A 25,865-nucleotide genomic window follows, 5' to 3' on the forward strand; every position below is an offset into this window, starting at 1 on the left:
TTTTCCCAAGATTCAACGAATGACTCCGACTTTCACTCCCTCTCCCCCGGAACTGCTCTCCCTCTGGAATTCCTCTCTCACTTTAACACCTCTCCCTCTCTCTGTGACCCCTTTGTAACCCCTCTCCCTCTATAACCCCTCTCCCTTTGTAATCCCTCTCCTCCACTAACTCATCCCTTTCCCTCAGTAACTCCTCTCTCTCTTTCCTCCTCTCTCTGTCCCTCTGTAACTCCTCTCTCTCTCTCTCACTAACTCCTCTCTTTCTCTGTCCCTCAGTAACTCCTCTCCTCCCTCTCCCTCTGTAACTCTCTCTCTCTCTCTCTCGGTAACTCCTCTCTGTCTCTCTCGGTAACTCCTCCCGCCCTCCTCTGGTTGAAACCCAGCCAATGTTCCGTTGTTTCTCTGTCGGAGTCCGGGCTCCTCTCGCTCCTGTCTGCCTGCCTGACTACAGGCGTTTCCTTCCCCGGTCTCTGCTTCTCTCCGGCCGTTCCTGGACCGGTGTTGCCCGGGTGAAGTAAACGAGAGGATCGCGATGGTGTGCAGTCTGGATCGGAGAACCTACAACCATAGAGACACAGAGCCAGCCAAGTCCTATTGGACCCACGCCCCAGCCTGAGCTGGGATGCTCTTTCAGGAAGGAACCTGCCATCGAGCCCACAACAATGTGGGAGGGGTAACCCTTGGATGAAGAGAGACCAGGAGACGGGAAGGTGGTTACCTGTTTGTATTGTGACTCTTAACTGCCGTTGGGCTATTAGGGATGGCCAATAAACACTGGCCTGGCTAACGGTGCCCCCCACCCCATGAACTTATTTGAAAAAAAGTGGCAATAGTAAATCAAATTAAATCAAACTTCACCACCCGTCATCTCTCTCTCTCTCTCTCTGATGCGAAATTGGAATTATGGTGATTTGACCGTTCATAATAAAGCTGTGAATCTGAGCACAGCAAGTTGATATGAATCCAAAAAAAAAAAAATGCCCCTGGCTGAAAGTGGCTCAGAGGTTAGCATTGCTGGAACACAGTGCCAGGAACCAGAGTTTGATTCCAGCCTTGGGTGGCTGTGTGGAGTTTTGCATGTTGTCTGCTTGGGTACCCTTCGGGTGCTCTGATTTCAAAGATGTTCAAGTTAGGTGGATTGGCCATGCTGAATTGCCCATAATGTCCAGGCTAGGTGGGTTACCATATCCCCACACACACACATACACACACAGCAGAACACTCCTGCAGGTTTAGGCAATGCTCAATCTAATGCAACATCCTGGTGGATCTCCTTTGCCCCCCCCCCCCCCCCCCCCTCCAGTACAATCACATCCTTCCTATAATGCGGTGACCAGAACTGCACACAGTATTCCAGCTGTGGTCTCACCAAAATCCTGTAAAGCTCCAACACGACACCTCCCTGCTCATGTATTCAGTGGCTTTGATCCTTCTTAATTCCCTTACCTGCCTATCCTGCTGGCTTCACGGATGGCTGGACACACAAACCAGGATCTGTCTAATCTTCTGTGCTTGCCAGGGTCCTCCTATTTAACGTGTACTCCCTTGCCATTTTAGTCCTCCGGAAATGCATGTCACAGAAATTTGGGCATTCAGTAGCACAGAATGGAGAAAAAAAATGACTGGCATCAAGACCTGGCATCTTTTAAGCATTGTAACTGTGCCCACATACATTCCATCACAAACCACTCTGGGGAAAAAAGAGTTGCTCCTCAATCTTTAATTTTTTTTCCTCTGACCTTACAAACATGGCCCTGAGTCTGAACTCCCCCACACTAGGGAAAAGACCCTTGTCATTCACTGTCATGATTTTATAAACCTCAACAAGGTCACCCCTCAATTTCCTATGCTGCAGTGAAAAACACGTACAGTTCTGATGTGGATCCTTCAGAGAGGGGACAGAATATGTTTACCAGGACGTTGGCTGGAATGGGGGAATTTTACCTGTGAAGAAAGATTGGATAGACTGGGTTTGTTTCCACTAGAATGCAGGAGGTTGAGGGGTTTGTAAAATTGTGAATGGGCATGGATAGGGTGGAAAGTATGAGGCCTTTTCTCAGGGTGGAAGAGTCAGTTACTCGGGGACACAGGTTCAAGGTGCAGGGGTCAGGGGGGTGTTCAAAAGAGATATGTGAGGCATGTTTATCATGGAAAGGGTGGTGAGTTCATGGAACACACTGCCAGAACAAACAATGGAAGCAGACACAATTGTAGCTTTCAAGAAGCATCCAGCAGCAGGCATGAATAGGAAGGGAACAAGGGAATACGGATCCTGTAAGTGAAGACAATTTTAATATGGAAGGCAAAATGTGTCAGTGCAGGCTTGGATGGTTGAAGGGCCTGTTCCTGTGCTGTAATGTTCTTTGTAAAATGTCCCCAGCCTCTCCAGTCTATTTTTATATCTCAAACCCTGCACTCCTGGCAACATCCTGGTGAATCTTTTCTGAACCGTCTCCAGTTGAAAAATATCCTTCCTACAGCAGCGTGAGCAGAACAGGACACAGTCTTTCAGAATTGGCCTTACCAACTTCCTGTCTAACCTCAGCACACCATCCCAACTCCAATATTCAGAGAGCTGAACAATGAAGGTCATCACACTCCAGCAGGCATTGTTTCACCCTGACTCCCCTTGTAACTGTCCACATCTCGCTGGGACACTGATGTGAAACATCTTGGCTCTTTGACTGATTCGACCAAGTCTCATTTCCTACTGTTCCTGTGTATCCCTCAGAACACGAATGTAATGTGCATTCCCATGGCAACATCACAATGACAGACTTGTTTGTGGATTCACATGAAGTGGGCATCACTGACTGGGACAGCCTTGTTACCCATCCCCCTAATCTCTACGGCATAAATGATAAGGAACTCTCCTCTTTAACTCCACTGTCCTTGTGTTTTAAGAACCCTGACCACAAATGCAAAGTCACATGGGGAGAGAGCTCCAGGATTCTGTCCCAGAAAAACTGAAGGAAGGATGGTTAATTTCAAAGTTTGGATTAAGGGTGAAAGGGATAGTAACTGCAGAAGGAGTAGTGTTGCGTCATATTGCTGGCCTTGTCTTCAAGGTGATATTCATGTTGGGTTTACAAGGTGCTGTTGAGGGACCCTTCCTGAATTACTCTAGTAAATCCATAGGTTTGTTTCCAGGAAAAATGGACAGGATTCATCAGAGAAGGGAAATGCAAATTGCTCAAAGTCTTGAGATGATAACATGGAGGGCCCAAGCAGCTGAAGGCCGGTGGAGTGATGGAATTAGGGGATGGTCAAGAGGCTGGAAAAGCAGGAGGGCTGACATCATGGAGTGATAATGAGCAATTGATGTTACAGCTAAGAGAGGGTTATTGGGACTGGAGGAGGTTTCAGAGATAGGGTGGGGTGTAGGGGGTGAAGGAGGTTCTGGAATTAGGGAAGGTGTCAGGGCTGGATGAGGTTACAGAGATAGGGAGGAGTGTACTGGGTGGAGGGGTTACAGAGTCATAGAGATGTACAATGCAGAAACAGTCCCATCAATCCAACTCATCCATGCCGACCAGTTCTCCTAACCTAATCTTGACTCAATTGCCCGCACTTGGCCCATATCCCTCTGCACCTTTCTCGTTATATATCAATCCAGATGCCTTTTAAATGCTGTAATTGTACCAGCCTCCACCACTTCCTCTGGCAGCTCATTCCATACACGCACCACTCCTGAGCCCATTGGCCCATCTCATCAAGATCCTGTTGTACTCTGAGGTAACCTTCTTTGCCATCCACTACACCTCTAGTTTTGGTGTCATCTGCAAACTTACTAACTGTATCCCCTATGTTCACATCCAAATCATTATATAAATGATGAAAAGCAGTGGACCCAGCACCGATCCTTGTGGCACACCACTGTCACAGGCCTCGAGTCTGAAAAGCAACTCTCCGCCATCGCCCTCTGTCTTTTACCTTCAAAGTCAGTTCTGTATCCAAATGGCTAGTTCTGCTTGTACTCCATGAGATCTAACCTTGCTAACCAGTCTACCATGGGGATCCTTGTCGAACACCTTACTGAAGTCCACATAGATTGCGTCTACCGCTCTGCCCTTATCAATCCTCTTTGTTACTTCTCTGAACAAACTCAGTCAAGTTAGTGAGACATGATTTCCCACACACAAAGCCATGTTAACTATTCCTAATCAGTCCTTGCCTTTCCAAATACATGTAAAACCTATCGTCAGGATTCCCTCTAACACCTTGCCCGCCACCAATGTCAGGCTTACCGGTCTATAGCTTCTCTCAGCTTTAAAGCATCACCTTTTCATTCTGAGGTTATGTCCTCTGGTTCTAGTCTCTCCTACTCGTGGAAACACCTTTCCATATCCAGCCTACCACGGGGCCTCAGTATTCTGCAAGTTTCAATCAGATCTCCCTCACTCTTCTGAACTCCATTGAGTCCAGACCCAGATCCTCAGCCACTCCTCATGTGACAAATCTTTCATTCCTGGGATCATTCTTATAAAATGCCTCAGGAATGCTCTTAACCTACTATTGTGAGAGATGACATTACACTGAATTACATATTTTGACTGCAGGCTATAAAACCACCGAACTTTAGCAGCAAGCTATGTTAATGTCCCTTTCTCACTGACTGCTGCTATCTCCTCAACAGTTTGAAGGGTCTATGATGTGTAGATACTAGACAGTACAAACTGAGCATACACATCTCTCTGTAATGAGAACAACGCATGGTCGACTCAGACTATGTGGACTTTACCTTTACCTTCACCAAGCATACATTAATATGATTAAGAAAACATTTACTCAACAACAGGAATGTTGGATGATTACAAAAATAACTTGGTCCACATATATTTTGCCTGAACCATGGTTGCTACCATATCACCAAAAACAATTATACATGAGGAAGTCTAAACCCAGTTTATTCATCCAAGACGTGTGTTGCAATTCAGTTCTTTCTGTTTTCTTGTCTTTGACAGTGCATTACCCTACAATGTAGGTATGTCTGCTCTCATGTATGTTCACCCTGTTCAATGTCCTTGTCTTTATCTTCATCTTCACTCTCAGAAGATTACTGCTGATCCCCTATTTCCTCTGCCGCCAGTCCACACCCTGTTTGTCAACTGCACTTGAGAAAGGCATAGTGCACCATTTCTGATCTATACTGCAATGCTCCACTGGAGCTTCCAACTCAGCTTGAAGTGGTTGAGTTATGATTGTTCAACTATGGCCCTTATGGAAACATGGGCAGTATTGTATCTTCATTTTGCCGTTGCCTCAGGGACGCACTAGCACCTTGATAACATTCATAGACCCTTATTTCAAGGAGATTGGAGTGTAAGAGTAGGGAAGACTTGCTGCAACTGACAAAGGTACTGGTGAGACCACACAGAGTCATACAACATGGAAACAGACCGTCTGTTCCAACAAAGCCTTGCCGAACATTATCCCAAACTAAACACGTTCCACCTGCCCGCTCCTGGCCCATAGCCCTCCAACCCTTTCCCACTCATGTACTTATCCAAATGTCTTTTAAATCTTATAATTGTACCCACATCCTCCCTTTTCTCAGGAAGTTCATTCCACATGCGAACCACCCAATGCATAAAGAAAGTTCCTCATCTTTTTAAAATCTCTTTCCTCTCACTTTAAAAATGTGCCCCCCTAGTCTTGAAACACCCACCCTTGGGAAAAGACAAGTAGCATCAACTCTATCCATACCCATCATTCTTTTATAAACTTCTATCAGTCTCGAGTAATGTGGGCAGTTTTGGTCCCTTTGTTTGGGGAAATTTCATTGGAGGCAGTTGAGAGAAGGTCTACTAGGCTAATCCCCAGAGAGCAGGCATTGTCTAAATAGCAAATGCTAAACAGGCTGGGACTCTACTCACTGGAACTTGGAAGATCTAACTGAAAAATATGGGATTCTTAAGGGGTCTTACAGGGAAAATGCTGAGAGGAGGTTTCTTGTCATGGGGGAGTCTAGGACCAGAAAGCATGGTCTCAGAATCAAGGGGTGCCAGTTTAAGACTGAAATGAGGAAGAATATCTTCCCTTTGTGTCTTTGAAAGTCCTTGTCACAGTGCCCCCTGTCGGGGCTGAGTCCTTGTGTATAGTTAAGGCTGAGATGGATAGATTCTTGATCAGTCAGGGAATCAAGGCTTCCAGGGAAGGTGAAAGTGAGGAATGTTGGATCAGTCACGATCCTATAGAATGGTGGACCAGGATCAAGAACTTAAGGGCCTACTCCTGTTCCTGTTTCTTATGGCATTATTGTCATGTGGTCATCCTGAGCACTAACCTACTGTTCTGGAAATCATGGTGTCGAATACTACCACAGTAATGGTGAAATATGAATTCAATAAAATCTGGATTTAAAAACTACCCTGTGATGACCATATAACCATTGTTGATTCTCAGATTACAGGTTTATTAGTGAAATTCCAGATCCATGGCAATTCCGTTGGCTCTTAACTGACATCTGAAATAGTCAAGTAAGACACTCAGTTCAAAGGTAATAATGGATGGAAAACAAATGGCAGCCTTACCAAAAAAGCCACATCCCAGGAAAGAATAACAAGAAAAGAAACATGTTATGAACCAAATTTAGAGAATTTTTCATTTAATTCCCTGCAGCTCTTCTTCTGTGGCCCAAGGTCTTTGGAAGGAGGCAGGATCTCGGGACTTGTCTTCTACATCAACATCATGGCAGCTCCAAGACGGTCTGAAACAATCCTTCAAACTCTGGCATCGATGGTTCCATATAAGTTAAACATTGTTGAAGTGACAAAACCTTTCCACTCTCCAGCTCTGCAGGTTGGTGATAGGGCAGTCTGAAAGCAATATGGGTACAGGCTATGGCACCCTACAGCTGAGGGAAGGTAGTGATGGCAGAGAATTCCACTGCCCAGGTTGCTTGGCTGTCCTTGTTATGGGTGAATGATGTAATCAAGTGTAATCTGGAGAAAGAGGCATCAGTGACAGCTTGAATGCATTTGCAGGTCTGAAAATGTGTTGCTGGAAAAGCGCAGCAGGTCAGGCAGCATCCAGGGAACAGGAGAATCGATGTTTCGGGCATAAGCCTTCCTGAAGAAGGGCTTATGCCCGAAACATCGATTCTCCTGTTCCCTGGATGCTGCCTGACCTGCTGCGCTTTTCCAGCAACACATTTTCAGCTCTGATCTCCAGCATCTGCAGACCTCACTTTCTCCTGCATTTGCAGGTCGCCTCAACTGGGAGATGCTACAAAAGACTCGATGTAAAATATATGTGTGTGTAAAATGTATGGGATTTTGAACTAATGACAAATATGTTTTGTCCTAATTACTTGAAAGCACTTAATAATTATCTAGGTATGTTTTTCTGGAACCATGACTTAAAGGTGGAATGTGCCTCCTGGAATAATAATGGTTATTTGTTATATTGTGCTAGTTTGTAAGAAAAATCATTGACAGATTTTGTTCTGAGCAAGGATCACTGGACCCAAAACATTAACTCCTGATTTCTCTCCGCAGATGCTGCCAGACCTGCTGGGTTTTTTTTTGTTTTTGGAATGACTGCAGTTTTTGAATAGGAAATGGGACTTTACTTTGTGTTTTGAAATATTTTATAATACATTGCAAATAGAAAGGAAAACAAAGAACTGCAAATGGAACTGGAGATCTGAAAGAACCAAATTCAAAACATGCCTGAGAAATTCAGAGGCTCTGGTAACATCTGTGGCAAGAGAAACACAGTTAACACTGAGTCTAGTGTGGCTGTTCCTCAGAACTCTGTTTCTCTTTCTATGGATGCTGTCAGACCTGCTGAGTTTCTCCAGCATTTTCGATGTTTGTTTTGATTTCCAACATGCACAGTTTTTGCCTTTCGTCAGATCTGAAGATAAAGCTGTTCATATCTGTGTCTTAGGGGATACTGTTTGCAAGTAATCCATGGCTGATACATTAAACAATAAAGACATTTGAGAGTGCAGGTGGGAGACAATTTAAAACAAGGAAAAAGAGTAAGTGCTGAGGGAATGCAGCAAGTTTGCAGCGTCTGTGGAAAGAAAGACAGACAGAGTTAACATTTTGAGTTCAATGTTCAGTTTTCATGACAATTTAATGTCTCCTCTGAATGACAGAACCTCCCACTAGTTCTGTTCTGGTGGCTCAGGACTGATGTTCATGTTCAAGTTTTGTACAAGGGCCAGATCCTACTCAAATGGCTACAGTTTAAGCAGTTAAAGCCTGTGTAAATTTTGGGAATTAATATGAGGGTTTTGCAATTAAAGCCCAGCTACCAAGCCAAATCAAGCTACAATTGAAAATAATGCATTTCCATTGGCTCAGAACAAGGCAAACAAACAAAATAAATTAATTGCAAGAATGTTTCATCATTGAGTTTAGTCTGCCCTTCCCTCTGAACATAATAAAACTGCAATGAACAATGCACCTGTTTCTAGAATTTGTTTTATTTCAACAATAAATACTTTGTACAGTGAGAAATAAAATCTTGCTGAGGACACAGGACAGTGAATATTTTCTCTGTGCTGACATTTGAAACACAGATGGAAGTGATATGGGATATTTTGGAACTATCATGGTCCCTGGATCACTAAAGATTAGCTATGTAAGTAAGATACATATGGAAATGCTGATGATATGACTTGCACGTTTCAAATTCCCATGACCTTCTGTCGACCCCTCTCCCTGACCATCAAGAACACCCAAGGCTTAACACCCAGCTCCCTGTGTACCAGCTCCCCAGCCTGTGATATCCTACCTTGGTTTATTTAGACATTTCAAAGCAATCCTCTGCCTTCTGCACTGAGTTTCAGTCACAGACATTGCAAAGTCCTCGTTAGTTTCCTGGCAGCTGTTTGCTAAATCTAGGCTTCAACCACCTATTGGGTAACTAAACTCCTGATAGCATCATCACACACACTGAATCCCCTTTCCCATCTATCATCTATTCCTTTGTCCATGTGATTACTATCCAAACCCACACATTACCTTCTGAATACTCAGTGACCGAGTGAGTAAGCTAACCTCCAGATCCAGTCCCACAAACCTCCAGACCCTCTGAACCCTGTCAGCTGAAACTACAAACATACATCATGGATCATCTGATTTCAGCCCCACCCCTTACCCTCCCCTTATCTGACCTGTCAAACACTTTGACTGTTAGAACCATCCTCCAAACCAGAACTGACCAGAAAACACCACCACCCACACATTCTAATTACTCCCACCAACTGGACTCTGCAATTCAACCTCAACCATCCAGCTTTTGCCCCCAAACAGACACAATTACCCCCATTGAAATGCATTGACACAATAGAGTCAGGCCCGATTATACTGCCCCTTTTCCCAACTATCCGGATACACTCAAGGCAGAATGACCAGCTCATCCTTGTACCAGCTCAGCAATCTGCATTATCCAATCTTCGTTTATTTATCAAAGCCATCCTCTGAAATGTGAAGGAAGGATGTGACTCAGGAAACACATAGATTTGACAACAATCTTCTGTGAAGATTGCAGCTCTGTATCAGCTGAGCGACAGAATTCCATGATTATGTGCGATGAATCTGTCACAGTCACATTCCATCAAGTTGCTCTGGAGAGTTTCAGAGATCAGAACTCTGGGTCGGGGACAGAATTGTCACATTTGATGGATTTCCAACCAGAATTCTTGAGACCAAAGTTTGGTTTCTGGTCACTGGATTCAAAACGTTAACTCTGATTTCTCTTCACAGATGCTGCCAGACCTGCTGAGCTTTTCCAGCAATTTCTGTTTTTGTTTCTGATTTACAGTATCTGCAGTTCCTTCCATTTTATTTGGTTATCAAGGACCTGAATGCTCAGCAATTGTCCAATATAAAATGTTCAAATAGCCAATCACTACGAGACAGAGACTAACACTTAATAAGTCTGTTGTCCACCTGTAAACTTGTGAAATACTGACTCTCTTTGTTGCTGTGCTGCGTAACTGACTTAATCAAGGGCTAATGCAACAGGCCAGACAGACAGTAAGTCAGGTGGCATGTGAGACAGTATTGAATGCCCATTGAATGCTCATTGGCATTTGGTGCTAAAAGTTTGGATTACGACGCAGTCTGGATAAATTAGATATTGCAAACAGGAGATAATCAAATGGACAGTCACTATTTTCAATAATATAAAAGAAAGAACTGTGGATGTTGGAAATCTGAGACACAAATAGAAATTGCTGGATATTTCTCTCTGCATTCTCTCTACAAATGCTGCCAGACCCATGGAGTTAACATTTTGACCCTTTTGCAGAATTGGACTTGAAATGTTAACTCTACTTTCTCTCCACTGGCTTCAATAAGCAGCTCTTCCACCCCCATTTTGGAGCAGATATTTTAATCTTCATTTGCTGAGTAACATCAACTCAGACAGCTCAGTTTCCAGATATGAAAGTTTGTGTTTTGGAAATGTGCATGCAATTTAAATCCCTCTCATTTGCCCTGTTGAAAAGACTTTGGCTTCTTTTGATGAGCAACATAAAGACAGACCGTTTTCCCAAGATACAAATATAAATGGTTTCTGTTCATATGAGCCTGTCCAATATGTTTGTATTTAAACAAATCAAAATAATAGCTCTGTATCTGAAAGTGGGCAGCTTTTGTGTCAACTTAAACAAATCCATAGCACACATTGATGTAAATAAATACAGCATGAGGACAGTTAGGGGAAAGCAGCCACTCAAGGGGCTGATCGATAGGCCCCCTGATGTGAGACATGAAGAGATATTGGCTGCTTGTGATAGTGAGATGGCAATCATCATTGCTGACTTGAATCTACACAAAGACTGTGTAAATCAGGTTGGCAGCAGTAACGTGGATGAGAGGTTATTGATGACCTTCGAGAAAGTATCTTAAAGCTGCGTGTTCTGAAGCAACCAGACAGAAGGTTATGTTATTATCATCTTATTGATACTGTGTAATGTGACAGGATTTATGAAACAATCTCAGTGTAAAGGCTCTCCTACGTAGCAGCCATCACAATATAATTCAATTTTACATCCAATTTGAATGGACGAAGATTGACTCTGAGGTAAGTATTTCAAAATTAAACAAGGTCCACTCTGCGGGCTTGTAAACGAAGCCAGCTGAAGTGAATGGCATAACTGGCTCAGAGAGAGATCAGTAGAGACAGTGATGGCAGAGATTTAAGAGGATACCTCAGAATATTCAAATGAAGTATATTCTGACTGAAACAAGAGACTTTAAAGGGAGGACTCGCTTTCTGTGGTTGACTGAAAAATTGAAGAAACCATACAACTTGAGGATATTGCAAAGATGGGTGGCAGGTCAGATGATTGATTAGAAAATAAAGCATGGCAGAGAAAACGGTTAATTAGAAGGAGGAAATTGGAATCTCAGAACCCAACTCAAAATCTTAAAAACAACAAAGCAAGACTTTCCATGGGTATTTAAAAACAAAACATGTACGGAATGTGAGTGTCACTCCTCTGGCGAGTGAGAATATGGAGTTATTGGTAGATGATAGGGGGCAAAAAGTGCAGAGCTGGAAAAACACATCAGGTCAGACAGCATCCAAGGAGCAGGTGAATCGATGTTTCAGGCATAAATCCTTCATCCATAGATGTTAAGGAAATGGCAAATTAAATGAATAAGTACTTTGCTTCTATCTTCACTACAGAAGATACAAAAAGCATTTCAGTAATAGTGGTAAGACACTGTTTTGCTGACATTGAAACTTCAGGCCAACTGTGTCTGCATGCTGACTCAGAACTGAGCACATGCACAGTTCCAGATTGTCTGCATCATCATCCCAATCTCCCTCACCCTCTTCCCTCCTCTCTGAATCTGAACATCACCACCATTCTCCGCACCACCTCCACCAGCCCCAACCACTATCAGACTGCACATCAATCTCTCTCTTCTCCAGGTCACAATCTCTCTCTCACCCTCAGACTTTCTCTCTCACCCTCACTCTATCCCTCCAAATCTCAACATCCAGTGAAACTGAGCAGACATGGAAAGAAGATGCATGATTGAAACACTTCAACCAATCGCATTCACCCATGCATGAGCAAGCATCTCCCTGGAGAATACTGCATATGCTCCTCAGTGTCAACCCAACTGTAAGTCAGGAAGTAGGAGGGAGGGATGACCACAATGTAATTACAGTCACTAAGGAGGCTGGACTCAGTCAAACTGATAATAGGTCTCATCACCTTCTGTCTTCATCCCAGAGTCTTAAAAGAGGTTGTTAATTTGGTTGTAGATGCATTAATGCAAATTCTTTGAATTTCCCAAGATTCATTAGACTTCACTCAGTCAGAGATCATTTAGTAAATTAGATTAGATTATATTACATTACAGTGTGGAAACAGGCCCTTCGGCTCAACAAGTCCACACCGACCCACCGAAGTGCAACCCACCCATACCCCTATATTTACCCATTACCTAACACTACGGGCAATTTAGCATGGCCAATTCACCTGACCTGCACATCTTTGGATTGTGGGAGGAAACCGGAGCACCAGGAGGAAACCCACGCAGAATGTGCAAACTCCACACAATCAGTCGCCTGAGGCGGGAATTGAAGCTGGGTCTCAGGCGCTGTGAGGCAGCAGTGCTAACCACTGTGCCACCGTGCCGCCCACCCTGTCTGTCAATGTTTTGCCCCATCCTTTGTCAGTGACCATCACCTCCCTGCCTCTAAACTTCTTCTGGCCCCAAGGCCTGTCTGGAATGACTTGATGGCACTAACTGCTGTTTGGAGACTCTTGCTGACACTAACCTCGAGGATGCATAAGGTTCACTTGGTACAAGGTTCATTAATTGAAACCTGCTGTTTTTCTATTATTACGGTATAATAATGTCTATTTAACCCTGACCGTATAATTCACTTCAACAGTCCCTTATTTTGAAAGAGGATGTAAATGCATTAAAGACAGTTCAGAGGAGGTTTACTCAATGAATACTTTGAATGAATGGCTTGTGCAATCGGGTTAAGTGCTCAGACTGGGTTTGTTTCTGCTGGAGTTTAGACGAGTTAAGAGTGATCTGATCAAACTGTATAAAGGCTCTTAATGATCTTGACACAGTGAATGTGGAATGGATGTTTCTTGTTGTGGGTGAGTTCAGAATTGGGGACCATGTTTATAAAATTAGTAGAGGTCACACATTTTGGACGGAGATGAAGAGAATTCTTTGTTTGGGTGTGTAACTTTGGAATTGTCTGTCCCAGAAAGTGGGAGAGGTGAGGACAGTGGATATTTTAAAGTCACAGGTAGATTTATTTCCTTGCATAACAAGAATCTAAGGTTACATTGGGTAGATGGGAACGCAAAACATAGACTTATCAGCCATAAACTTATGAAAGAGTGGAATAGGTTCAAGCGAGCAAATGAATTTGTTAAATGCATTCATGAAAGTTTCCTCAAGCAGTATACAGAGGATCCTACTCAGGAAGGGACGAAACCCGACCTACTCATGGGAAATAGGGCAGGACAGGTGATGGAGGTGATAGTGGGGGAGCACTTTGGGACCAGTCCTATTAATTTTAAAGTAGTTATGGAGAGGAACTGGTCCACAGGTTCAAGTTCTAAATTGGAGAAAGGTGAATTTTGATGGAATTAGACAGGAGCTTGCAGGGGTTGATTGGAGTAGTTTGTTTGCAGGTAAGGGGACCTCCTGCAAGTGGGAGGCCTTTAAAAGTGAGCTCGCTGGAGTTCAAGATCTATATGTTCCTATGAAGGTGAAAGGCAAGGTTGACAGGAATAGGGAACCCTGAATGACAAGAGATATTGAGGCTTTGACCAGAAAACGAATGAGGTATGGCTGAGGTACCGGCAGCTGGGACCAAGGGAATCCCTGGATGTATACAGGGGATGCAGAGGTTTACTAAAGAAGAAATCAGGAAAGCAAAAAGGGGACATTGGATGGCCTTGGCTGAGAAGGTTAGGATGCATCCAAAGAGGTTCTTTAAGTAAAAAGGAGTAAGAACAACTAGCGAAAGAATAGTTATTTCTTATTTTCTAAAGGCAAGTGTAAGTCATTGTGTTCCAGAGGCAATTCAATTGGACAAATTGATAGGCTTGAAGCAACACGCACTTTATTCTAACACTGCAGTTAAACTAGTGATTTTAAAATAGTTCCAAGATAGAGGTGAAACAGGACACCTGAGATCGAGCTTGTCCACTCCGCCCATTTAGAGTCATCGGGTCATTGGGTCATAGAGATGTACAGCACAGAAACAGACCCTTTGGTCCAACTCATCCAGATATTGCAACCCAATCTAGCCCCATCTGCCAGCATCCGGCCCTCCAAACCTTTCCTATTCATATACCCATTCAGATGCCTTTTCAATGTTGCAATTGTATCAGCCTCCACCACACCCTGTGGCAGCTTATTCCATACATGTACCACCCTCTGTGTGAAAAGGTTGCCCCTTACGTCTCTTTTATATCTTTCCCCTCTTACCCTAAACCTATGGCGTCTAATTCTGGACTCCCCCACCCCATTTGTCTATTTATCCTATTCATGCCCCTCATGACTCTATAAACCTCTATACAGTCATCCCACAGCCTCCGACACTCCAGGGAAAACAGCCCCAGCTTGTTCAACCTCTCCCTACAGCTCAAATCCTCCAATCCTGGCAACATTCTTGTGAATCTTTTCTGAACCCTTTCAAGTCTCACAACATCCTTTTAAAAGGAAGGAGAGCTGAATTTCACACAATATTCGAAAAGTGGCCTAACCAATGTCCTGTACAACTGCAACTAACTCCTGTGTTCAATACTGTGACGAATAAAGGAACGCATACCAAACACCTTCTTCACTATCATATCCTACCTGCAATTCTACGTTCAAGGTGCAAGGACCTGCACTCCAAGGTCTCTTTGTTCAGCAACACTCCCTAGGACCTTACCATTAAGTGTATAATTCCTGCTAATATTTGCTTTCCCAAAATGGCTCCTACCATCACTACTTTACAGTTGATAAACTTTTGCACAAACTCCCTGAAAATTTATTTTTATGTAGCTTTCCCATGAGTTCTTGGCCTATAGAATACAGGCCTAATGCACTTTTTGGTCTCTTAAGAATGTCAACCCCTGTGTTGCAAATTCCCAACTGCAGCATTGCCATGTGCCCTTGCAAATTAGAGGGATAATTAGTGGGATGAGTTCAGTCTTGTTCAAAAGAGGAGATTTACTTGAATATCGAAGTAGTACATACTATTCAAGCTGAATGAAGGAGGAACAGAATATTGGTTTGCTTCAGCATTGTCTCATATGCTGCAGATGGGAGCTCTGTGAGTCCTCCTTCATTTGAAAAGGGGATTTTCAGACTAAATGAGAGAGAATAATTGCATTAGATGAAATCAATCAAGTCCCGTTCACCAGCACCTGGCCCACACCCCTCCAAACCTCTCCCACTTAAATACCCATCCAGATGCCCCTGAAATGTTGCAATTGTACCAGCCTCCACCACCTCCCCCAGCAGCCCAGTCCACACACACATACCTTTCCTTTTCATTTTTCTCTTTTCCTTCTTCGCTTTTCCATTTTTGATCTTTCTCCTCTCTTCTTTCTTCTCCTGGCCATGGGACTCCTGGCCTCAGACTGTGTACAAACCCAGCCTGACAGTCTCGCGGCTCAGCTGAGCAATCTCTCAGTGGCCCAAGGTGCTGCTCTCTCAATGGCTGAGCATGTGCTGTCTCTTGGCTAGGTGTGTTGATGTCACTGCCAGACGTGGTGATCTCTCGGCCGGCTGTGGTGATCTCTCGGCCGGGTGTGGGGATCTCGCAGCTCGCCAGCGTGATGATCTCTCAGCCCAGTTTGGTGATCTCTCAGTCCGGCATGGTCAACTCTCAGCTGGGGGGATGGTGATCTCTCCGCCTGGCATGGTGATCTCCCATCCTGGCATGGTGATCTCTCAGCCTGGCATGGTGATCTCCCAGCCTGGCATGGTGATCTCCCAGCCTGGCATGGTGATCTCCCAGCCTGGCATGGTGATCTCTCGGCCTGATGTGGCAAACTCTTAACCCAGCGTGTTGATCTCTCAGCCCGGCTTGGGGATCTCTCAGCCTGGCATGGTGATCTCCCAGCCTGGCATGGTGATCTCTCAGCCTGGCATGGTGATCTCTCGGCCTGATGTGGCAAACTCTTAACCCAGCGTGATGATCTCTCAGCCCGGCTTGGGGATCTCTCAGCCCGCTGTGGTGATCTCTCGGCCCGGTGTGGTGATCTCCCAGCCTGGTGTGGTGATCTCTCAGTTCGGTGTGGTGATCTCTCGGCTCAGCATGATGATCTCTCAGCCCGGTGTAGTGATCTCTCAGTTCGGTATGGTGATCTCTCAGTTCGGTATGGTGATCTCTCGGCTCAGCATGATGATCTCCCAGCCTGGTGTGGTGATCTCTTGGCCCAGCCTGATGATCTCTCAGCCCAGTCTGATGATCTCTCGGCCTGGTGTAGTGATCTCTCGGCCCAGCATATGCAGTCTCTTGGCCAGCTGTCGCCTTAGCACGGACCTCTGATCTCAAGGTGATTCTTTGAAGTGCGGTCCAAATGAGATTAAGCACTTAAGAAAGACTGTAATGTTTGAACCTGCGTCTTTATTCCTTTATTTTCCACTTAAAAGTAAGAATGTCTGCAACGTGTAACTTTTAAACTTACATCGTGTGTTTTATGCTATAGTATATTTACTTTAAAAATAAAAATTGTTGAATTTTTAACATTGTTCTTTCTTCATACTTGTGGGCGGCACAGTGGCACAGTGGTGAGCACTGCTGCCTCACAGCGCCAGAGACTCTGGTTCAATTCCCTCCTCAGGCGACTCTCTGTGTGGAGCTTGCGCATTCTCCCCGTGTCTGCGTGGGTTTCCTCCGGGTGCTCCGGTTTCCTCCCACAATCCAAAGATGTGCAGGTTAGGTGAATTGGCCATGCTAAATTGCCCGTAGTGTTAGGTGAAGGGGTAAATGTATGAGTATGGGTCTGGGTCGTATATGCTTCGGCGGGTCGGTGTGGACTTGTTGGGCCGAAGGGCCTGTTTCCACCAAGTAAGTAATCTAATCTAATCTAATACCTTCTTCTTAAGATTCTGTGCCGAAGTATTTGTCCCGAAGATGGTGCATTATACACTTCTCACTGTATTCCTGGACCTTTGTACTGAGTACATGTGACAATAAAATCAAAATCAAATTACAGACAAAAAAAAGAAGAGTTGGAATAACTATTGGAAAACTTAGCAGGATAATGGGTTATTTATCTCATAAACAGCAACTGCTCCAATAGAGTAACACATCCTTGGCGCAGGCAAATTCAGTAAAATAGATTGTCTCACATGCAATTCCGGACAAGGACTGTAATAGAGTTGTTCAAGATTACATTTACTTTCAGTGTTCTGGAAACAGTTCAATATTTATTTATCCCTTTAAATCTTTCCTATTCATGTCCCTGTCCAAATGTCTTCGAGATGTTGTAATTGTACCTGCCTGGACCACTTTCTCTGGCAGCTCATTCCATACACACACCCCCCCTGCATGAAAATGTTACCCCTCAGGGAGGGAGTAGTGTATAAAAGGAGGGAGGTCTTGTAACAACTGCACGGTCACTGTTTAGACCACATATTGCGCTCAGTTTTGGTTTCCTTTATGAAAATGATATACTTACATTGGAAGCAGTTCAGAGAAGTCTCAGTTCCTGGGAGGAAGGGATCCTTGTTTCAAAACTCCAATTAACCTGGATTAGAAACAGTAACTCTCTTATCCCTCCACAGATGCTGCCAGACCTGCTGCGGTTCTCCAGTGATTTCTTTTTGGTGTGCTCCAAGAGGTTTATATCTAGAATAATCAATACCCCGGAGTGAGTTACGGACTGGAATCTAATCAAGGGATTCGAAGTAGTGATCTGACTGGAAAGACACTGGAATTCTGAAAATGTGATTGCACTGAAATTTTTGTCTCAATAGTATCCAGCTGAGGTGTCTTTTTAAAAGTAAAACTCAATATTCAAACTTCCATGTGCACTAGTCTGGGAAAGCCACATCTGGGACTGTATCCTCCAAGGTCAGTCTGTATCTCAGCGACCTAGAGTTGTTTCATAGCATCCCTGTTGCAGTGTTTTAAATGCAGGAAGAGCTCACTGAACAGAGAAGAACAAAGAACAATGCAGCACAGGAACAGGCCCTTCGGCCCTCCAAGCCTGCGCTGCCTGCGCTTACCCTGTTACGGTGGCCCAGTGGTTAGCACTGCTGCCTCACAGCGCCAGAGACCCGGGTTCAATTCCCGCCTCAGGCGACTAACTGTGTGGAGTTTGCACGTTCTCCCTGTGTCAGTGTGGGTTTCCTCCGGGTGCTCCGGTTTCCTCCCACAGTCCAAAAGATGTGCAGGTCAGGTAAATTGGCCATGCTAAATTGCCCGTAGTGTTAGGTAAGGGGTAAATGCAGGGGTATGGGTGGGTTGCGCTTCGGCGGGGCGGTGTGGACTTGTTGGGCCGAAGGGCCTGTTTCCACACTGTAAGTAATCTAATCTAATCTAATCTAATCTAACCCTTCCATACTAAAACTGTCTTCATTTCCAGGATCCGTATCCCTCTATTCCCTTCCTATTTGTGTATTTGTCCAGGTATTCCCTTGAATGCTGCTAATGTGTCTGCTTCTATCACTTCCTCTGGCAGTACATTCCAGGCACTCACCACCCTTTGTGTGAAAAACGGGCCTTCTACATCTCTTTTAAACTTCCCTCCTTGTGGTTTGAACCTGTGCCCCTCGTAATTGATGCCCCAACCTGTGGAAAAGCCTCATATTTCCACTTCATCCAATGCCATTCACAATCTTATAAACTTCTACATTCCAATGTAAACAAATCCAGTCTATCCAAACTTTCTTCATAGCTAAAACCACTCATACTAAGGCAACACCCTAGCAAACCTTTTCTGTATCCTGTCTAAAGCATCAACGTCCTTCTAGTAGTGTGGTGACCAGAACTAGACACAATATTCCAAGTGCAGCCAAACTAAAGTTCTACAAAGCTGAAGCATAACTTTCCTATCATAGAAACCATAGAATCCTTACAGTGTGGAAACAGGCCATTTGGCCCAACAAGTCCACACCGACCCTCTGAAGATATCCCACGCAGATCCATTCCCCTCCCCTATTATTCCACATTTCCCCTGAATAATGCGCCTACCTTACACATCCCTGAACGCTATGGGCAATCTAGCTTGGCCAATTCACCTAACCCACACATCTTTGGACTACTGTTATACTCAATGCCCATTCCAATGAAGGCAAGCATGCCATAGGCCTTTTTACTCCCTTATCCACCAGCAAGAAAGGAAGCACATGTCAGGTAAAAACAGGAGAGATCGAGTGAATCCTTAGAAGAGTATACGTAAGAGAGAAATCAGGAGGGCAAAAAGGGGACATGAGATAGCTTTGGCAAATAGAGTTAAGGAGAATCCAAAGGACAAATAAATTAAGGACAAAAGGGTAACTGGGGAGAGAATAGGGCCCCTCAAAGATCAGCAAGGTGGCCTTTGTGTGGAGCTGCAGGAGATTAAACGAGTATTTTGCATCAGTATTTACTATGGAAAAGGACATGGAAGATATAGAATGTAGGGAAATAAATGGTGACATCTTGAAAAATTACAGAGGAGGAAGTGCTGGATGTCTTGAAATGCATAAAAGTGGATAAATCCCCGGGACCTGATCAGGTGTACCTGGGAAATCTGTGGGAAGTGATTGCTGGACCTCCTACTGAGATATTTGTATCAGCGATAGTCACAGGTGAGGTGCTGGAAGACTGGAGGTTGGCTAACATGGTGCCACTGTTTAAGAAGGGTAGTAAGGACAAGCCAGGGAACTATAGACCAGTGAGCCTGATGTCGGTGGGTGGGCATGTTGTTGGAGGGAATTCTGAGGGACAGGATGTACATGTGTTTGGAAAAGCAAGGACTGATTAAGGATAGTCAATATGGCTTTGTGCGTGGGAAATCATGTCTTACAAACTTGATTGACATTTTTGAAGAAGTAACAGAGGATTGATGAGGGCAGAGCAGTAGATGTGATCTATATGTACTTCAGTAAGCTTTCGACAGAGCAAGGTTAGATCACATGGAATGCAGGGAGAACTAGCCATTTGGATATAGAACTGGCTCAAAGGTAGAAGACAGGATGGTGGAGGAGGGTTGTTTTTCAGACTGGAGGCCTGTGACCAGTGGAGTGACACAAGGATCGGTGCTGGGTCCACTACTTTTCAACATTTATATAAATGATTTGGATGTGAGCATGTTAGTAAATTTGCTGAAGACATCAAAATTGGAGGTGTAGTGGACAGTGAAGATTACAATGGGATCTTGATCAGATAGGCTAATGGCCCAAGGAGTCGCAGATGGAGTTTAATTTAGATAAATGTGAGGTGCTGCATTTTGGGAAAACAAATCTTAGCAGGATAGACACATTCATGGTAAGGTCCTAGGGAGTGTTGCTGAACAAAGAGACCTTGGAGTGCAGGTTCATAGTTCTATGAAAGCGTAGTGTCAAGTAGATAGGTTAGTGAAGAAGGCATTTGTTATGCTTTCCTTTATTGGTCAGAGTATTGAGTATAGGAGTTGGGAGGTCATGATGTGGCAGTACAGGACATTGGTTAAGGCACTGCTGGAATATTGTGTGCAATTCCAGTCTCCTTTCTATTGGAACGATATTGTGAAACTTGAAAGGGTTTAGTAAAGATTTGAAGGGATGTTGCCAGGGTTGGAGAATTTGAACTATAGGGAGAGGTTGAATAGGCTGGGACTTCTTTCCCTGGAGTGTCGAAGGCTGAGGGGTGGAGGTTTATAAAATCATGAGATAAATAAACAAAGTCTTTTCCCTGGGGTGTGGGAGTACAGAACTAGAGGGCATAGGTTTCGGGTGAGAGGGGAAAGATATAAAAGAGACCTAGGGGGCAACTTTTTCATTCAGAGGGTTTTACGTGAATGGAATGAGCTGCCAGAGGAAGTGGTGGTGGCTAGTACAATTGCAACATTGAAAAGGCATCTGGATGGGTATGTGAATAGGAAGGGTTTGGAGGGATATATGCCAGGTGCTGGCAGGTGGGACGAGATTGTTTTGGGATGGAATGGATGAGTTGGATGGAAAGGTCTGTTTCCATGCTGCATATCTCTATGACTCTATGACACTGTGACACTGCCACCTTTAGTGATCTGTGGATGTGTCCACCCAGATCCCTCTGCATGTTAATGCTCCGAAGGGTTCTGCCATTCACTATATAATTGCCAGCTGTAGTTGACCTTTCAAAATGCATCACCTCACATTTGTTGAGATTAAACTCCATCTGCCATTTTTCTGCCCATGCCTCCAACTGATCTATGTTCTGTTGTATCCTCTGACAATTGTCCTCATTATCCGCAAGTCCACCAATCTTTGTATGGTCCCAATCTTTGTATCTTCCACAAACGTACTAATTAGACTCGTCACATTTTCCTCCAAATTATTTATAAAGGCCATGAACAGTAGAGGTTCCAGCTCTGATCCCTGTGAACACCTCTAGTCATAGCCCTCCATTCTGAAAAGCATCCTCCATCATCCCCTCTGTCTCCTATGATTGAGTCAGTTCTAAATAGGAAAATCCATCTTGCCAGCTCACCCCCGATACCATGTGACTTCACCTTTTGTACCAGTCTGCCATGAGGGACCTTGTCAAAGGTTTTACTGAAGTCCATGTAGACAACATCGACTGGTTTTCCCTCATCAATCATCTTCATCATCTCCTCAAAAAACGTGGTCAAGTTAGGAAGGCACGACCTCTCCCTCACACAACCATGCTGTCTGTCACTAATAAATCCATTTTCTTCTAAATGCAAATAGATCTTGTCCGTGTGAATATTTTCCAATCATTTCCCTACACTGACACAAGGCTCACAGGCCTGTAATTCCCAGGATTATCCCTGCTACCCTTCTTAAACAATGGGACAACATCAGCTGTTCTCCAGGCCTCTGGGACCTCACCTGTGGCCAGAGAGAATACAAAGATGTCTGTCAATGCTGCAGCAATTTGTTCTCTTGTCTCCCTCAATATTCTGGGATCAATCCCATCAGGACCCAGGGACTTATTTACCTTAATACTTATTAAGACACACAGAATGTTTCTGTGTCCGTATTTAACCTGATGTCATGAGGCTTCATGGGGTCTGGCATCAATGCTGAGCACTTCCAGAGCACAGCCCTCTTGACTATATCCCACGGAGCTGTTCCGTCTGCTGGCTCTGTCCTGCCAGTGGGACAGGACCTGCCCTGAGATGGTCATTGTGTTGTCTGGGACATTGTCTGTAAAGTGGGATTCTGTGAGTGTGACTATGTTCGATTGTTGCTCAATTAGTTTGTGAGGAATATACTGCAGGTCAGTTTTAAGTGTTATACAAGAAAGAGTTAACATCTCTTGATTTCTTTCAATTTTAAAATCAAGCGGAACTAAATTTAGTTATCGTTTGCTTCAATAATCAGAGTACACACCCGATTATTTCTCAATTCAGTAACTAAAGTAACCAGCTGAGTCACCTTCCCAACACATTGCCCGACCAAATACATTGAAAACGGCTTCGGGAAAGGCCTGAATTCAAATATAGTGCTGCTGCACCTCACTGTCCCTCCAGTAAAGAGTGATTCAATGATGGGATCTGAAATCTGTCCAGAGAGCTTCCAAACTGGATCCAGGCAGTTATTCAAATATCCCCTCACTACAGACAATTCAGAACTATCTCAGAGAGGGTGCAGAATATTCCCAAAGGGGAGAGGGACCAGCAGGATGTTGCTGTACACATTGGAACCCATGATACAGGATGGGAAAAGGACGAGGTTCTGAGGAGAGAAAATAGGAATTTAGGCAGGAACTTAAAAGTCGATCCCGGAGGGTAGTTGTAGGAGGGGGATGAGGGTGTGAGTCCTTTTAGGATAGAGAGTACGGGAAAGAATATCAGGCTTATATGATTTAACCAAATCAGAAATTATAGATGTACTTAATAAAAGCAGAGGGCTCAGTAAACGGATTCCCGCGGCTGGGTTTTGAGATTTCACTCCCTATTGCCGGTCTCCTCCCTCATTCATTCCATTTCACGGAGGCGCTATTTGACAGTAACTTTCTTAAAGGGGACAGGGACCCCATTCAATCTGTATCTAACAGGTCCGTGCTGATGGAGCAACTTGTTTGATGTCCTGCAAGCTGTTCAAGTCCCGGTAGATGGTTCTGAGAGGGATTAGTATTCTCATCTTTTCATAGTTTCGGGTGAGATAGTGCGCTGGGGAGTGGGGAGACCACAGTTTGATGAATGACTGAATGAAATGCGGAAGGAGTAAATACCGAGCGATTGTGAGTGGGTTGGCAAATAACGGGGCCTTAATATAAAAATAAAGAAATAAAGAAATATATAGTACAATATCTCACACAACCATAAAATAAGATGTTTGAAGGTGATTGACTCTCTGCATCATTGTGGGCGGCACGGTGGCGCAGTGGTACAGTGGTTAGCACTGCTGCCTCACAGCGCCAGAGACCCGGGTTCAATTCCCGCCTCAGGCGACTGACTGTGTGGAGTTTGCACGTTCTCCCCGTGTCTGCGTGGGTTTCCTCCGGGTGCTCCGGTTTCCTCCCACAGTCCAAAAGATGTGCAGGTCAGGTGAATTGGCCGTGCTAAATTGCCCGTAGTGTTAGGTAAGGGGTACATGTAGGGGTATGGGTGGGTTACGCTTCGGCGGGTCGGTGTGGACTTGTTGGGCCGAAGGGCCTGTTTCCACACTGTAAGTAATCTAATCTAATCTAAAAGACACGCCAGCTCGCCCACGGAGACATTGGGAATGATTAACTGATATGGGTGAGCAGGGCAGAACCTCAGCAGATCACAGGATATTCAGGGACAAAGGTTACAAGACAAACAAGTGACCACATCAGCGAACAGGCACCGTGTGTTTGAATCTGACTGGTGGATATGTAATACACAATGACCTCATGTAATCAAAATGCCGAGTTAATTGGATTGTAAATTTGATGTAGTTAATTTACAGACCTGATGGAATTAACTTCCTCGTCAACTGATTTACAGACCTGTTGGTTGACTTGTGGACTTGATATGATCAACTGCACACGAACAGTTAGTTTGTAGACTGACATAACTTTGATGTCAGAAAGTGTAAGAATGTTTTTGTGCGGGTGTTTGACGGAGAGAGCTGGATTGTCCTGTGTGATGGTCTGGAGTTCCTCTCCTGGCTGTAATCGATTCCCGCTGGAATAAACTGCTGTTCCTGCTGAATTGCCCAGGCCTTCAGAGTCTTCTTGCCTCAGAGACAGCGGTCACTCCTACAGCAGTGATATCTGGATTACTCCCAGTGCCGTGTCCCAGTGGGAGTAGGAACAGGAGGGTAGAGCAGATGAATGTGTAGCTGAGGAGCTGGTGGAGGGGAAAAGGATTCACATTTTTGAATCATTGGAATCTCTTCTGGGGTCGAAGAGACCTGTATAAGAAGGAACAGTTGCACCTGAATTGCAAGGGGACTGATATACTGATGGGGAGATTTGCTCGAGCTGCTTGGGTTGGGGGCGGAGGGGTTTGGAATTGATACCCAGGGAGATAGTGGGGAAAGAGATCAGTCTGAGACTGGTATAGTTGGGAAGACGAGCTTGTCAATTATACCAGGGCAGGCAGGAACAAAGCAGAGAACGAGGTACGACTGAGAAATTAAACTGCATTTATTTCAATGCAAGTGGCATTACAAATCAGGGCATTGTTAGGAACATGGGACTAGGATATCATTGCAATTCCAGAGACGTGGCTCAGGGATGGACAGGACTGGCAGCCTTAATGTTCCAGGGTAATATATCCGAGAGGAAGGATTGAAAGGGGGCAAGAGAGGAGAAAGAGTGGCGTTTTTTTTGATTAGGGATAATATTACGGCTGTACTTAAGGTGATTATCCCTTTCTTATTTCTCGGTTCCACCCAAATTGCTTCTTTTTTATTCATTTATGGGACATGGGTGTCTCTGGCTGGCCAGCACTGATAGCCCATCACTATTTGTCCTTGAGAAGGTGGTGGTGAGCTGCCTTCTTGAATCACTGCAGTCCACTTGCTGTGGGTTGACCCACAATGCCGGTAGGGAGGGAATAATTTCCCTGGATGTACTCACAGGAATAATCACCTTATTAGGATTTTACTGTCGACGCCCAAAAGTCAGTGGAAAATAGAGAAGCAAACTTGTAAGGAGATCTCAGTTATCTGTAAGAATAATAGGGTGGTAATGGTAGGGGATTTTTAACTTTCCAAAGCTTAGACTGGGACTGCCATCGTGTTAAGGACTCGGTTGGAGAGGAATTTGTTAAGTGTGTACAAGATTTTTTTCTGATTCAGTATGTGGATGTACTTACTGAAAGAAGAGCAAAACTTGACCGACTCTTGGGAAATAAAGCAGGGCAGGTGACTGAGGTATCAGTGGGGGAGCACTTTGGGGCCAGGGACCATAATTCTATTAGTTTTAAAATAAAGTTAAAAATCACACAACACCAGGTTATAGTCCAACAGGTTTATTTGGAAGCACTAGCCTTCAGAGCAGCATTCCTTCGTCAGGTGGTTATACCTAATAAAGGAGTGGTGCTCCGAAAGCTAGTCCTACCAAATAAACCTGTTGGACTAGAACGTGACGTTGTGTGATTTTTAATTTTGTCCACTCCAGTATAATACCAGCACCTCCAAATCAGGCAGTTTTAAAATATTGATGGAAAAAGACAGACCGGATCTAAAAGTTAAAATTCTAAATTTAGAAGAAGGCCAATTTTGATGACATTAGGCAAGAACTTTCAAAAGTTGATTGGAGGTGGGTATTCACAGGTAAAGGACGGCTGGAAAGTTGGA

General features: G+C 44.3%; 1 long non-coding RNA gene across 2 annotated transcripts; it reads left to right on the top strand.

Moving 5' to 3' along the window:
* The first annotated feature begins 124 nt into the window (after nucleotides 1–124).
* LOC148146072 (uncharacterized) lies at nucleotides 125–24,065 on the top strand. 2 transcript variants are annotated; one of them, XR_015760991.1, is made up of 4 exons: nucleotides 125–710; nucleotides 6,622–6,801; nucleotides 17,745–18,033; nucleotides 24,027–24,065. It is a non-coding gene; the product is annotated as an uncharacterized LOC148146072 (long non-coding RNA). The 2 variants fall into 2 exon arrangements; XR_015760990.1 differs by lacking the exon at nucleotides 24,027–24,065 and having other exon boundaries at nucleotides 127–710; nucleotides 17,745–18,415.
* Nucleotides 24,066–25,865: the final 1,800 nt, after the last annotated feature.

The sequence above is a fragment of the Chiloscyllium plagiosum genome, unplaced genomic scaffold, assembly GCF_037043375.1.
Source record: "Chiloscyllium plagiosum isolate Xiang-an unplaced genomic scaffold, Cpla_swu_hap1 HiC_scaffold_22, whole genome shotgun sequence".
Taxonomy (NCBI): Eukaryota; Metazoa; Chordata; class Chondrichthyes; order Orectolobiformes; family Hemiscylliidae; genus Chiloscyllium; species Chiloscyllium plagiosum.